Source organism: Miniopterus natalensis, chromosome 6, assembly GCF_054644295.1.
Source record: "Miniopterus natalensis isolate mMinNat1 chromosome 6, mMinNat1.hap1, whole genome shotgun sequence".
NCBI lineage: Eukaryota > Metazoa > Chordata > Mammalia > Chiroptera > Miniopteridae > Miniopterus > Miniopterus natalensis.
In genome coordinates, this window is record NC_142086.1 from 11921460 (window position 1) to 11938055 (window position 16596).

The following is a 16596-nucleotide window of genomic DNA, read 5'->3' on the forward strand; positions in this document are numbered from 1 at the left end:
AGTGTTTTTTTTAAAAGTGAGCGAGATACAATTCTATAGTTAAGGAACTTAGAGGGCAAGGATAAATATCGATAAATAAATTTAATCAAGCAGTAAAAAGTGGTTAAATGCTATAAAAAAGAAACAAAAATATTATTGAGAATTCAAAGATGTAGGTTACTTCTGGAGAGAAGAGTTGGGAATCTTGAAATAAATAGTATTTGTGTTGGTGATATTTAATTTGTTTTTACAAAAAAAACCCAGAGAAAATGGATAGTTAATGCAAAACCTGCAATAGCAATCTGATTTCAGATAAAAAGTTAATTATTGTTTTGAAGAAAAATAGAAGCATGTTTGGTTGTTGTGGGTTTATTATAGTCTAAGTCAGTGATTACTTTTTGAGTTATATAAAATGATTACCTCTTACAAGGCAAATAGTGTATCAGCATTTCTGAGAAATGATAAAATAATCTGATTAACACCAGTAGGTGGGCAGTGCAACAGAAAGAGATGACTGAGTGGTTAATGCTACTTGGATTAGCGCCGCTGTTTTCTAGTGTAGCTACCACCTATAATGAATTTGTCATGTCTTAAACTCTTGAACCTTATACTGCTTCTGCCAGGGCAGAAGCAACCCAAGTAAACTGGGAAAAGACACAGTGATTGATTATTGCACTTACCATTCGTTGTGAAGAGTTTACTTTCAATCAGCTACCTGAAAACTGTTCACAAGAGAAAGCAGATAGAATATCCTAAACTTCACAAGTATTTTAATGGACCATGATGCTTCAAAGGGGGATGGCAGTTTCGAGCCAAACTTGTTTTTTACTGTAGGCATTATATGGTCAGTACAACGGCAGTACTAACTCCCTTGCTATTCTGATTATATTCAGAAAACCTAGTGATGCAGTGTTTATTTTAATCACCCTTCTTATATTTTAATCACTCTGATTATCCTTTCTTATAATTCACCGAGAAAGCCTTTAAAAACATTATATTTATGAAATAAAAAGACAAACTATTTAATCTTATAATTATAAAATTATTTGGTTTCTAGTCATTCTTCACATATTCATATATTATTTTATTCTCTAAATTTAGACTTTAAATCAGCCAGACTTTTATTTGTAAATAGTAAGCACTCTTTCATTCAGGTATGATTATATGTTTATGACTGTTTGATAAACCAAAATCAGCTTTTATATTATATGATGAAACACAGTAGGTATTAAACCCCAGTTCTCAACTTTTAATTTTGTTAAAATTATAACCATGCATATTTTTGTGTTTCTATTAATTTGTCAGCACCCTTGTTTTACCAAGTAACCAATGACGACTTATGACAGTTGGATAAATAAATTATAGATAGCCAGCTGGTAAATATACATAGCCGATAAGTTGTCCTTGAAATATGATCAAATTTAGATTTTTCTCCCAGATAGAAAAGAAGACAGAGTATTTAGAATGTACAGTGAACTTTGAAAACGTGTAAAAATGAATTATTGGTGATTATATTATTTACATATATTTAAAAATATTTCAAAATTTTAGAAGTGTGTGTGTTCTAAAATGTGTTCCATTGAACAGTTCTTCTCTTTGAATGAGGAGCTCATGGTCACGTATGTTTGCAGAAGTTGAATCATGATGCATCCTTCGCCTCCCTTCAGCCAGGGGATTGCGTCTCCAAGGAGGAGCCTCCAAAAGGAGGGCCTTGTATCTGTGTCTCCAGAGACTAGTATTGAATAGAATGTAGTTGAAGACTGAGCTGATATATTCCGTGAGGTTTTACTGTAGTTTGCCAAACAGCTATTCTTCAAAAATAGCCACATTATATATTTGAGTATAGTAGTGTCCATCTGAATGAGACGCCAAAGATGATGATTAGGAAAAAAAGGACAAGAATTTGATGAAATGAGCACTGCAAACCATATAAAGCGTAAGGTGTTTATAAAGCTTCTTAGTGTCTAATTCACTTGTTAGTTCCCCCCTTTGAAATGGTCATCCCATATAACTAACAAAATAAAATCACCCATTGTTATATTTCATAGGACTCCATATTCTTTCTCTACTGTTTATCTCATTGTAACATTCATTAGCTAATTTGGATAAATACTGATAATACAAAATATAGTGAATAACTCAGGTAGAATTAGGTAACTGACCATAAATGAGTTTAGCCTAAATACTTGAATATACTCATTTTCTCACTAAGTGGAGTTTCTATTATTTTATCTCATGATTTCTCACTGGAAAGAGTTCTTTATTGTACATTTTCTTTCTAGTTCAATTAAATTGTTGATGACAATTTCAGCAGATGTCGTATGGTAAGGGTTAAAACTTTTTTGTCAGGTATAGAAGTGTCTGTATGAAGAGACAAAAATGGCAGTGACTCATCTGGTTCTGACAGATTGGGTTATCAGATTGGTGAAGTGAGGCTAATTGTCTATATAGAATGCCTTCCCCAAACTTTATAAAACACTGCTCAAAGTAATGTTTTTAATTTAAGAAATAACACTCTGAAAACACTTAAACTACACAAAGCTTTGGTCAGAACATGGTACTAGTGAAACAGTCAATCAGATCTGTTGAAAATCTTGGTGAGTCATTTTAGTTGGGATTAACTGCTATAAACTAATTTGTCTGTCTCACTGATGTTTCCCTGGTTTCACGGGCAAGAAAATTTGGATGCTTGGCTCAAAACATTCATTGTTAGTTTCCAGCATTGTTCCCAAGCACTCTTTAATTCTCTTTCCCACAGCAAGCACCTTGGTTCAGAGTTCATTTCTCATCTGTAGAGTTTGTGCTGCTAAGCCTCCTTACTTATTTCCTCACCCCAGTCTCTCATAGCCACCAGATTTTCCTAAAACTCCAATTTGCTAGTTACTTCTCTGATCAAAATAACTCAGCAATCTCAATAGCATAATGACCATCAAAAAGTAATAGGCCTTCCTTAAACAACCCTAATGTACTGTTGCAATAGGAAACATTAATATAATTAACATTTTTCTAAATTCAGTGTCATTAAATAATTGATTTTCCTTAAGTCTTTTACTTAATACCTTACTTAATATAACTAACCTCATTTGGGGTGGGGGTGGAAATTGCCCACTGTACCAAGCCTCCATATCAACTCAGGTTTTTTCTCTCCCATGAAAGAATTCAAATGAAATAATTAAAATAATTTTAAAATGGGTTGATCAGAGTGTCAGTTCACTTTCTCTTCTTACACAGTCCCTGGTCTTTTTCACTTAAACTGACTGTGGTGAACCTGATATTCTCCTTGACACTCTGCTACGTTTGCCCTTCAACCATGTTGCCTGCGGTTTGCACAAGTTAGTGTGAGTCTAAAAGTAGAGCCCATTATGCATTTTATTTAAATAACTAGAATTTCCCCATTCTGCATTAGAGAGATAGTAGTAATTTTCAAGCTTCTTTTATTATTTTTTTACATCTACTTATAGAAAAATTATTGATAGTACAGTCTATATAAGCTTGAAGCTTTTATCTCCTGCTATTGTCCCTCCTCCCCCCTACCCCCCCATCTTGCCACTGGTTCTCCGAGCTTCTCAAAGTATCTGTGATGAAGGACCAGTTTTGTTTGTTTTCATTTTATTTTTTAAATAAATTACTTTTGTTGTATTTTGTAAAAGCTTCTTATGTATGACAGATTGGAAATTATGAAAAAGAAATATAAACTATAAGTACCAATCTTTTACCATTAAACTCAACAGACATCAAATTACTTTGTCAAATTCTATAAAAGTTTCTGATTACTCAGTTTCTGTTTTTAGAGTAGATTACTTTAACTTCAAACTTTCTACAATGTACTGTATGCTGCTGTGCTTGCCTGCTAGGCTGATGTTCTTCACTACCTAAAGGATGCATTTTAGCCCCTTTTCCAATTGGCAAAGCCTTGATTATTGCGAGTCAGTTCACGTGCCACCTCTGAGGGGTGCCTGACTAAGAAAGGTTCCCTGCCTTTCACTGTCTTCTCCACAATTTGCCTTGCATGCCTTTCCCCTTTGTTCATGCCTTTTCGTAATAGTAGCTCCCTGTATTGCTGATCATATTTTTCCTGACAGATGTGAACCCACCAAGGGCTCATTTATCACTTAGTTATCTACCTTCAGCTTTTGATATAAGGCAGCTTCTTTATAAGTATTTGTGGATTTGTTGATTCTTGCATGGTAAATTTAGAATAGCACTGACTGTGTGCTGAGATGGGAGATGTTTCATATCCCCCATAGTCTACTAATCTTTTTAAAGAGATCATTTTTTTTGTTTTTTACACTTGGATCTTGGGAAGATTTTTGCACAGAGGAAAGTGTTTATCTGGCATAGTTACTGTGTAAATTTTTGAAAATTAAAAACTAGAAATTTTGTTTGAAGCTTAAAACCAACATTGCACTTCTTGATGCTTTACTTCAGTAGACTAGCAGCAGTTCTCAAACTTTTTGGTCTCAGGACCCCTTTATACTCTTAAATTATTGAGGACCCAAGAGAGCTTTTATTTATGACAGTCATGTCAACTGATATTTACTATATTATAAACCAACTGAAAAACTTATTAAAACACAGGAATATGCAGGGATGTAGGACGCATATCTTGTAGCCTCTGGACAACTCCATTGTACACTTATGAGAGAAAGAGACAAACAAGGAAATAACAGTTTAGTATTATGAAAATAGTCTTGACCTCAGGTGCCTCCTGAATGGATTGTGGGGATCTTTGGGGTCCATGGGCCACACTTTGAGAACCGTTGCTTTACAGGAATGTACTTGTCTAACTGCCAACAGAATATTTTGTATTTTTATTTTAATAATGTTTTAACCTAGCTCTTGTGTTTGTGGATTCATAAAATTGTTAGGTTTTTAAAATATCTGCAAGGCTTATCATATTACCCACCCTTCTATTAATGTCTAGACATAAAATGTGCTGGAACCTGTTACCAGTGTTGGCTTGGCAGCTATGAGACAGAGATGCTTACTCAAGGAGAAGTCATTTTATTTGTGGATACTTGGTAAGGTCATTCCTAGTTGTGCCCTGTCAGTACCCTGGCTTTGCCCTGTCAGTACCCTGGCTTTCAAGTGCTAGCCCTTTTAACGACTTGTGAACTTCTAACTACCTCTCCTGTGATGATTCTTCTTACTCCAGGGGGGTGGGAGGATTGGTCATTTTCTTAATGATTTTATGGACTAAAGTTTACTTCTTCAGGGAGCAAGAAGTCTTCCCTTGGAAGCCTTTGCTTTTTCTCTCCTTTGTTTGACTTTCCCCTCCACTTGCCTCAACCTGATCTGATCCCTGATGCTGGCTCCTTTTCTGAGAGTACAGTCTGCTCTCTGGCACATAGTTACTTGGCCCTAGTGACTCCCGTTCTTTTTCATTCCCACCCTCTTACCTTGGCTGATACTCTGTTAAATTCTTTCTGAGGTCTTAGCAGGACAGTCAGTCTCTAGAGTATTTGACGACTCTCTTCGAATTACACGGGTCCCGGGCCCTCCCAGAGAGTCCTGGGAGTGCATTGTGTACTGTCAGCAGCATGGGTGACCAGGATGGCCACTAGCTCCGGCTCTTCACCCACGGACAGCCCAGTGGTGTTTTTACTCATGGTCTTTTTATTGTGTGCTCCCGTCACAGTGTGAGCTGTAGTTTAGGGACTTATCATTGTGAGTAATAAACTAGAAACCCAAAGCAGATTAAATCTTGAGGACTTTCTGTTTTTTACTTCTATGTCCTAACATAGTCGGCACTCAATTAATGTCTGAGTTTATTTTATTCTCGTTAGTGTTTGTAGATGAAGCTCTTAGCTCCCGCAACCACCTTATGGTTTAAGCCAGACCTCTCTCTCTCACAGCCAAGGGAACTATGCCATCACAGCTCTCTCAAGAGGTACTTGTTGCTCTCTTAATGCAAAATCCTTACCTGGTGCTTCATGTAGATTATTTGAAATGTACAAAATTAAAATCTCCACAGAATCTGATTCTGACTTTGTTAAGTACCTCTATAGGAGCTCTTAGTTTTCTTGAAACTTCGTACATCATGTCAACATAGTGTTTTACAAATGTGGTTTTGAGATATAGTAATTATTTTCATCATTTTTGATTTAATGAGTTTGCTGTTAAAAATAGCCTATTTTATAGCATGATTTTTATGATACAAATTGCTTTCTAAAATATTCAGACCAGCCTTCACTGTTTTTTAGTTGTCTTTTTTTCTCAACTGCCCTGCCCTTACCTTATTTTGACTGTTTTCTGCTGTGCACTACTTTGTCTCAATTTCTTTCCTCCAAAGTCATCAACAATTCTGTTTTTGTTTTTTGTTTTCTAACATGCATTTAATCATACCATGGCCTGTAAATCTTCTACTGCCCACCAGATAAAGGCCAGCTCCTTGGCATAGCCTTGATTCAGAGTCCTTGGTCCCAGTTGTGCTTCCAGCCTAATCTCTAGTCACATTGGACCACCCCTTCCTGTATCGCACTCTGCTCTTCCCTGCCTTTGAGTGATAGTTCTGCAGCCTAAAGTGGCTGCCATTCTCTCCTGCTCTTCCTCATTTTTTTAACCGTCACTGACCATCGCCTATGGTACATTCACGTATGAACTGAAAACCTAGTTACTGCCCACTGTGTTCTGAGAGCACTTTAACAGACTTTAGCCATAGCACTTAATGCAGTATATATACTCTTCTTTCCGTGGTGACTAAAGAAGAAATTCCCATGTACTGTTCCCTCTCATGTGTTATGTACTTACTAGGTAGTACTTTACCCTTTCTCTCTTCCATTTGGGAAAGCATATCTGAATTCAAGTGAGTGAAAGTGGTTGTTATTGAGCATGATCCTGAATTTACTTATTTTTTTAAAAGGGCATAATTTGCAATGTACTGGACTTTAATAAACTCTACATCTTACACTAAGTATACTTCACAACAATATTCACGACATACCTTATATCTGCTGATGACAAACTAACATGTCTTAGATGAAGATACACTGATTCTAGAACATTGCATTGTAAGTAATATAGCTGTTTGTTCCCCTAGATTATTTCTTGAGAACTGTAGCTCCTAAATTAAATTTACAGAGCATTGCCAGACCATACTCACACCCTCTGCTGGCATTAATATGTTCTCTTTGGGCCCCTGCATTGGAAATACTACAACGCAATCGCAAAACGTCATGCAGATTTCTTATAGCAAGACTGAGATTGCTTTATCTTGTCCTGCTTGTGTTCACTTTCACCATTCTGATTCTTTCCCCCTCTTAACAGTGTAGCCATCATGTTAGGAATAAGGCATTGAGTCAACATGTGATGCAGCTTTCTTTACCTGTTGTATGTAATATGTATGAAGTTCGATTTAATCAGCTAAAAGCTATTCTTAAAAAGATTCTAGAGATTAATGTTGATGGAAGCATTTCTTTATCTTAACCTATCACTGTGCTGCTAATCTAAAGGATAACAAATAGAGCTTTGAGTTTTACCTTCACTACACTAAAATATGGTCAAGAAAATATTCCACCTGAATTCTTTTATAAGCACAATGGGAGGGTTCAGTTTTGAGTACTAGTAGCGACCCCATTCTTTGTGATTGCTTGCTTACATAATTTGTTATGAAAGAATGCTTCTAGGTAAATTATCTCTCCAGAATGCTTGAAATTTGTTCTGTTCTGCTTGGGAAGGGTTAAGAGGAGACAACATCCTGTCAAAGACCTTGTTTTTAATTTTGCTTCTCACACTGGCACAGATCCTGCTAAGAGCAGCCCAGATTAGTTCAGAAAACCTTTGAAGAGATTTAAGATGTCCTTCAGCCAGTTTGAAGGTTTTTGTCTTGCAAATCCAGTACAAGGGCGCCTGCAGGCATCTCGACCCTTGCTGTGCTGCTGATGCAGCTCAAGGTCACACTAACCCGCCCTGTGACATTCAACAACAAAAAAAAATTATGCGGTGAAACTGCTTCAGCGTTCAGCCAACCAACAACTTCCTTTAGTGAGGAACTAAGGAGAAGTCTTTTTTTCCCCTCTTTTTCTTTTTGGGGGCTCTGTGAATTTTTGCTGTAGGAAATAATCCCGGATTTCTGGTGTGTGTGATGACAAGGTCATTTCTTAATTAGAACACATGTAAAGAACAAAGCTAAATGGCTTCAAAACAGCTTTGTAGTTGATGGAGAAGATTTAAATTATTTAAAGAGATAGTCACCCATGTATGATGGAAGCTGAATTCTAAAGGCATTAACTCCTTCCTTTCTGTCTACTTGCTATTTCTCTCTCTGAATTCCTTATGTCTGACTTTAGAAGGCTGCCTTCTAAATTTAAGAAGATTGATAAATGCCTATTCTTTTAAAAGGGCTAAACATTACTTATATTTCAAATTCTCAGATAAACTTTTAATGGAGTTTTCTCCCAGTGATATTGATGTCCTAGAAATTTATCAAGTGGCTTGAGTAGGAAGGAAGAATTAAACCTTTCCCCCAAGGACTGTGATTTAGTTATAATGCGTTGGAGGAGGCGAGTCCAGTGCTGGTTCCTGCGCCTCCCTTTCACGCTCTGTGATTTGGAATCTTCTTTAGAAGTCACACCACATGGCCTTCAGGTTTCTCAGCTGTCAAAGAAGTGGGCAGACAGACACTGGCTTTTTTTTTTTTTTTTAATAGGGAAAAAATGTAAATTTAGTTTAAAATGGACTTTAAGAAAGTCGTCTCTGAGCATCTGGAACATTGTGAAGGCACAAGGAAACCCTGCCCATACACACTTAATGGCAGACTGGACCTTCTCTGCTCCCGGAGCTTGTTCCCGCTTTGACCCTCCTTTGTTGCCCATGGTGCTGACTCCCAAAGACATCAGCTCGAGAGAGGCCACGTGATTGGCTTTCTATGCTTTAGACGGGCCCATCACCTCTGTAGGATTAGGGCAGAATAATCTAAGAGAGTAATTTTAAGGTTGATACTTTCTTTATACATATATATCAATATGGAAACACACACTGCAGTTATCTCCTTATACAAAGAATCACATGTAGAGAAAGTTAACTTCAGTGTTACGGCACTAACAGTTTTCTCAGAATTCGTCCAGTTGCTTTCTTAAAAAGATGTTTCTGTTAAGTGTGACTCCAGTAGAATCAGAGCATGTACTTCATGAAGATAGATAATATTTTAAGTGTGATTATTTGAGCTGATATTTTGAATTCTTTCAGCCACACTTAAATTTTGTGGTATAACAGGATGGATTGCACAAGAACAATTTAGAATTAACTACACTTATTAGTCTGAAGGATTTTCCTCCTATCAAGAAACAATTTGCTTGGGTTCTCCATGGAAAGTAAAAGGGCATATATACAGTTTTAGGTTATGGGTCTTTGGAAGGATTTTAGGTTTGCAAAAAGAAAATGCTGGAGGGAAATCTGTATGCAAGAAAATGGTTGGTGTGATTCTGTGTGTCCCTGCCCTTGCCTGGAGCCTGGTACGCCCTTATGTCATGTATGACCCAAGCTCACCTGCTCGTAATTTCCAATTTACTGTCCTAATTCATCGATTTGTTATCACTAATTGTTCTTCATTTACTTCTGTGTAGTTTCCAGTACCTAAAGGGTTGAAAGGTTGCTGTAATTGGCACCCGCAGCTGCTCTTTCCTTTGACAGGGGATAATTTTGCAGCCTATGCTTTGTGTGACAGCTGCCTAATTGGGCATTCTCCCCTTGTAGCGAGCCTGCCTCCTCCAGCCTCCCTGCTGACAAATGGTGGTGGATTATAGATGAGGACATGCTGACCCATTCGACCTTGCTGAGACGGCGGGAGGGGCCTCCTGCTCCTTGAGGGAAGCTTTAGGTCATTTAGAGGACAAGGTCATGAGCCAGGTGGGGAAATGACATGATATCACATGACAGTAGCCTGATGACATGGTCAGTGTGTCAAGGACAAAAGCGTCAGTATCGATTAAACATTATTGCAATACTTCATTGAAGGCCGTAGGATTTCTTAATTGTTTCTGCTCATTTTTTCAAGGAAAGAGTGCAGAATAAGACACACGTGTTTTAGCAGTGTTAAAGCAATTGCGTACATAAAAATAGAGCTGGTTTAGGAAGCCTCCTCCTAAGTTTCTGCAGTTACCTAGAGTATTTTGTTCTTAATTATCGCTTAGTTTGCAGCCCCTCGACTGTCAGTACTTTTCAAGAGTTATTTGAAAATTAAGGCAGGTAAATTAAAATGAGGTAGTGCGTGCTGTTAAAAAATATTTAACAACTTTTGTCATCACCCTACTCAATGACTGGCATACCTTTTCCTATTTTGAATAAAAGAAAAATAAGCAGATGAAAATGCTTAATTGAAAGGAACCTCAAAACTCTGGATTTATGAGAGAGAATATGTCGTCACGTTACCGTACTGGTAAAGTGTTAAAGATGGTTTTAAAATAATTTCTGAGACCTGAAAATATTTTTTAAGTAGCTTAGGGTTATAGTTAATGTAAAATCTTCAAGATAAATGAAAATCTTTTGGACATCTTTTCATTATTGGTAATGTATCTGCTTTTCTTGAAGAAATTTTTGAGCTATTACAATTCTAGTACCTTTTTAAGTGCAAAATCTTAAGAATCTTTGCTGAGTCTATTAACCTTAATACTTGAAAGCATAAGCCCATGTAAACTCCATTGCATAGTCTAATTTAGAAAAATGCTGTGTTTTAAAAACAGCGAACAATTTAATGCACAGAATACTGATCATGATTCTAGTTTCTGGAAAAACATAATTGCTGTTGGGTACTGTTGGATCTAAGCCCACCGTTCAACAGGAGGTAATTTTATGCTACTGAGATTTAAAAAAAAAAAAAAAAAGCCTATCGGTGGTAAAGGGTGATGAATTAGTTCACTGAAGTAGACACATCTATATTTTCAGGGCACCTGCATGGTGTGTTCATGTCTGCCTCTGTGTGTGTGTGTGTGTGTGTGTGTGTGTGTGTGTGTGTTTAATTTTGACCGTGCTGTGTATGTGTTAGCTGCGCCCAAACCCTGACTCAAGCTTGGTGGAGATTTAATCCTGTGCCCTTGTACACGTAGCCTTGATTAGTAGTTGTGGTTATCTCAGCAGAAGACATACCGCCCTCCTGCTTGTATTGTCGGGACCCGGGCATTGGGGAGTCCAGGCAAAGGAGAAAGAAAGGTTTTACATTAGTATTCTATGAAAGCCTCACTGTCTGCAGAACAAATTGATTGCTCCGGTTTACCTGGGCTTGGCACCACTGCTGTGAAAGAAAGGTAGGGTTGTAATCTGTTTTATTGTATTACATGTTGTGACACTCCAGGAGTATTTAACATGCGCTCTGTCTGTGGCACGTGCTGTAAGTCTGAGTAAAGAAGAGGGATATAAATGAGTGGAAAGTATGTGAGAGCAGTGGGCCACAGCTTTGTTTACTTCAGTCCAGGAGAGTTCATGCGGACAAGATAATTTTGCTGAAAGCGTCACTGGGAACATAACCTGCTTGATAACGAAACCCCATAAAGTGTTCTGAGGCGCTAATCCGCTTCACTGCTTGAAACGTGTCAGGCACAGATGAAATTCAAGCTAATGTTGTAAGATTTTAACCACAAGATGAATGGGAGAAGTCATAGAGGTGGTTATGGACCTAGTTAGCTTAGGAAATGATTTATAATTATTTTTCAATACATTATATTGTTAAAGGTCCTACATGACAGGTTCAGAGAACAGAAAAGAGATTTTCACTTAAAAAAAAAAAAAAGTAGCCACTATCCCATCTTAAACTGTATCCCATGTTAAGGAAATTTAAAACTGTATTATTTACTTTATTTTTTACTAGTTTCATTTGTGTAAACATTGTACTATTTGATTCTGCTGTGGGAAAGGAAATTGCAATCTTCCAGGTTTTTTTCTTTTTAATTCTGTGCATGTTTTTCAGATAAGAGATTTGTAGTATAAAATTTAAGATTGCTTAGTATGAATTGAATAAATATTTTAACATTTCACAAAATAATTGAAATATCTGTGACTAGGATTTGACCCCCTGCCATTTTCAGGCATCCTTGAAATGTTGTCATAGCTGTGCTTTTTAGGTTACGTATAAATCTGTACTGTGAGGGGAGAGGAGAAATTCCTCTTGTCCAAGCCTCCTGCCATGTGAACTGCAAGTGCCCTTTGCCTCTTCTGTCCCCACGCTTATCCTTTGATTATAGTCAGAGAACTTGATTTAGGAGAGGGAGGAAGCAAAATAGCTCACTGATGAAATTAAAGTTGTTTTCTGTTGTTTACTTTTATAGTCTTGAAATTTGTATATAGCTTTACATTTTTTAGATTACATTTCACTTCCATTTAAATTGTGTGAATAATTGTTCTGTGTATACTAACTATATATTATAAAAACATCCTGATACAGAAGATCAGTTTAATCAGAAGCCACGGACATTGGTCTAGACTTGCTCCCAGATACATTTATAAAAAATGAGTGAATGAAGAAACATTTTAAATCATTTTTTAAAATAAATACAAATATACCAGATCCTGACTTAAAACATTCATTAAAATTAACTACCTGAGGCCATGTTATCTATAAAGGAAAGAGGGTTTTTTAAAGAACTTTTGAACTCAATGGTAAAATCAAGACTGTTAATTAAATCTGTTTTCAGTTGAATATAGGGATCAAAATGATTAGCACTGTATTCTTACACATTTACTTTTGTAGGAGTTTTTTTCTTATTGAAAAAATATAAATTGAGTTAATGTGAAGAAAAAATAAAGCATAGAACTAAGAATCAGAATATTTAATTTTCCAGAATAAAACATTCTAAACTTTTTCTAATTTTAATTTTAATTACCTTATAAATTTTTAAAAATTTGGAATCTTTCCCCCTTCTCAAAAAAATGCCTGTATGTATATATTTAATATTTAGCGAGTTCAGAATGGGGCGATGAGGGCATTCCACGTGAAAGAAGGTGTACTTGTTTCCTCGCTGTAGTCCCTCTTCTTCTTTTCTTGTGGAATGGGGGTTGTTTTTTGTTTATCAAAGTATCCACGATGCTTAACACTGTTACCTGGCCCATAATAACTGCTCAGCAAATATTTGGTGGTCAAGTGAACAGAGACTACTCAACCAGGCCCCTCACACACACACACACTTCGTTTCTCCCCTCTCTTCACGTGAGCATTTTAATTTGTGCCCGGGCTCATGGTAGTGAGATCATAGTGTCAGCTTCTCTTCTGAAAGCATTCTGCGCATTGCAGGAATAAGAATTCAGTGTTATAGAATTATTTTACAGTCAGAGTAGTTCAGGCGAGTGCGCCTTAAATTGTTCTTTCTCTGAACATACACAGGCATGTATGGACGGACAGACATGCTTACAGCTCCTACCTGAAATTGCCTCCATCTTCTTTCCTCTTTTGCTGACCTACTGTGATGTTGAATTTTTTAAGCTGTAAAGTCTATTTTTTATTAGATTCTTTTTGTGAATCTTAGGTACGTCATATTAACCAATATCAACAAATTGTTTTGAACATCCAAGAAATCTGCATGCTAACTTTACTCAAAGAAATCTAGGTACATTAAATCTGTGGAGAAAACAAACATGTTTGGCATGTCATTATGATTGTTAATTTAAGCCATGAAATGAAGTCACCCATGAGGACAACTTTAAATATGTGGGTTTCACTGCTCTAAGCACAGGTAATGGACAGCTGTTTTTATTATTTGGTGTCCAATGTTAGCTAGGCTTGGACCAGAGTTTTTGAGCAGTGGGATCCATAGAAATCAGTTAATATAAAGAGTACATTTAACGAATGAGAAAATTGGGCCATAGACAGGTTGCTTACTTGCCCACTGTTATAAAACTATTTAGTAGCTGAACTAGGACTGAAACACAAATTGCCTAGCTTTATAAAAAGTGACCATTTTTTCACATGATATCAACTCTTTTACCCAATTTTAATCTTTTAAAATAATAATTGTTATGTTGATACTAGCCAATCTTATACTTATAGCCATAGTAAAATTTAATTTATACCCAAATAGGATGTAAATTAAAACAAACTATTATTACCTAATTTTATGCACTCATACACACATTGTTATGGGGGATTGCTCCCTATGAATGTGGATCCAGTGTATTTTTATACCAGAAAGGATGATACAATATTGGGTATCACTAAAAAAGATAATAAAAGCTAAGAAAAAATCTTCATATAAAATTATACTGTCTACAAAAGAAACTTTTGAATAGTACAATCACAAATAAGTGCACTCTAGTCTATTGATATTTAATAGTTTATGGCAATGTTTTCTTTAATAGTGTAGACACAGTTGAGCAGAGAAAGTTGGGGCAGTCTACTGAGACTCTTGCTGGGTAGGGACCTCCATGATGGGGATACTAGTCAGGCATGGCCTCCTTCAAGCATAATTAAATACTGAATTGCCAGATGCAAGAAATACTCTAATTCAGATTATTCATAGAAAGATTAAACTCCAGGGGGTAGAGGTTGGGGTTTGCAGATAGGTCCCCGCAGTACATGTCAAAACTGAGAAGGCCCATCCAAAAAATCATTGCCTGATAAAACTAGCCTTGCCTTCATCCAGCTGGGCTGAGATTCATAACTAGGTTTTATTCCCAGCAGAGAAATGAGCAAGAACTAGAGACATTGTCAGGAAACCAAATTAACCAAACATGGAGGCAGTGGAGAAACTAGTGGGCAGGAGAGGTGTGGTTTGGGGACTTGGCTAGCTCATACTCAAAATTAAGTTTATTTTGAGCAGTAAACTGTTTTTAAGCCTTTCCCTCCAATTAGTGGGGGTGGGGGGGTCTTCACACCTAGCTCTTTGGTTCAACAGTTGAGCAAAGTTTCCAGGCAAATTCTTTAACCTCTCTAAGCTTCAGTTTGCCCATCTTCAAAAATGGGATTGTTATAGTATCTGCTTATTTAGGTTATTACGAAGATTAAATGAGAAGACACGTGTATATTGCCTGGATCTTTAGATATGTCTGATAATTCTTTGTTTCTAGGTTTGTGTGTGTAGATGTAAGATAGCCATGCCCTATGCGGATGTATTCTTTACACCACTACTGATAACAGAGGGCTTGATTAGGAACCATAATATAATGTAGTAGAACTGTTTGATATTTCAGTATGAATGATGTTATATCCATTCTGTTATATGCAGCATTGGTGAAGCTGTAACTCTTATATCTACTTTATTTTTAAACCTCACCCAAGGATATGTTTTTATTGATATTTAGAGAGAGGAAGGGGGGAGAGAGAGAAAAACATCAATGTGAGAGAGAAACGTTGCCTCCCGTACACGCCCCAACCAGGGATGAACCACACAACCTTGGCACGTGTCCTGACTGGAATCGAACCCACAGCCTTTTGGTGTATGGGATGAGGCTCCAACAAACGGGGCCATCTAGCCAGGGCTCTTATTCCTACTTTCTACCTGTCAATTTAGTCTCATATTTAAACCTAAAAAAATGATGTGTAGCTTTATTAATATGGTTCCCTCTCAAAACTACATATTTTGTCTTGATCGGTTATATAATTTTTATTTGTATTGACTTTATTAAAATACGTATCAAGAACTGTAGAACTGTGTATAATTTTCAATGACAATCTTTCCATCTAATTTAAGTGCCTAAGTGAATCATTGATCTCACTTTAGAATTATAGTAAATTACTTGAAACACGAAAAGCTAGAGCAGATAAGTTAAATTTGTTTAAAATCTTAGCTTAAAAAAATTTAGCTTTCTTCAAGTGCTACTTATAGTTTCCAGACTTTTCTTTTCTCCCTTTAACTGTAGAAATTATTTCACAGTTATAGGCTTCTGTAGATCGTTAGGAGACTGGGGTGATCTGAGTTTATAAATGTGAATGCCAAATAAACAGCAATTAACAGTTTTCTCTGGAAGGCACAGAAAAAAGGAAATATTAGAAATGCCTTATGATTTGACCTGAATTTAAATTAAGTTTTGCTTTTTCATATAGATAATACTTATAATTTAAAATGAAGTGATTATTTCTTTTGATCTTTATAAAATCAGAAGGATTTCCTAAATTTATACCCTGTAAGCATCTTTACTTGGCTTACATGATAAATTTAAATAATTGTGTATGTATATATTTCCTGTGCCTCCAGTTGCTTTTCTGTATTGTATATAGAATTAAGTGATCAGAGAGAAACTAAGAATACATATAGATATCCATTTATTCAGCACATTGCAGTGTCTCAGATATGCTTATGACAAACAGTATAAAACTAATTTTTGTCCTCATGGAGCAATAATTACAGTGTAGTGGTGGAAGACAGGCAATAAGCAAGTATTAAAAAAATAAACAAGTTAAAGCAAGCAAAAGAAATTACAGAATGAGCCTGGCCGGGCGTGGCTCAGCGGTTGAGCATTGACCTAGGATCTGGGAGATCTCGGTTCGATTCCCGGTCAGGGCATATGCCTGGGTTATGGGCTCGATCCCCAGTCGGGGGCGTGCAGGAGGCAGCCGATCAGTGACTCTCTCATCATTGCTGTTTCTATCTCTTCCTCTCCAGAGCTCTCCCTTTCTCCCTCTGAAGTCAATAAAGGTATATTAAAAATAAAGAAATTACAGAATGAAAGAAGTTCTAAAACAACTGTGATCTCTTG

General features: G+C 36.6%; 1 protein-coding gene across 3 annotated transcripts in view; it reads left to right on the forward strand.

The window, feature by feature from the left end:
- Positions 1–16596, forward strand: part of NRIP1 (nuclear receptor interacting protein 1) — a 90477-nt gene that overhangs the window by 46960 nt on the left and 26921 nt on the right. The gene's annotated exons all lie outside the window — the stretch shown is intronic.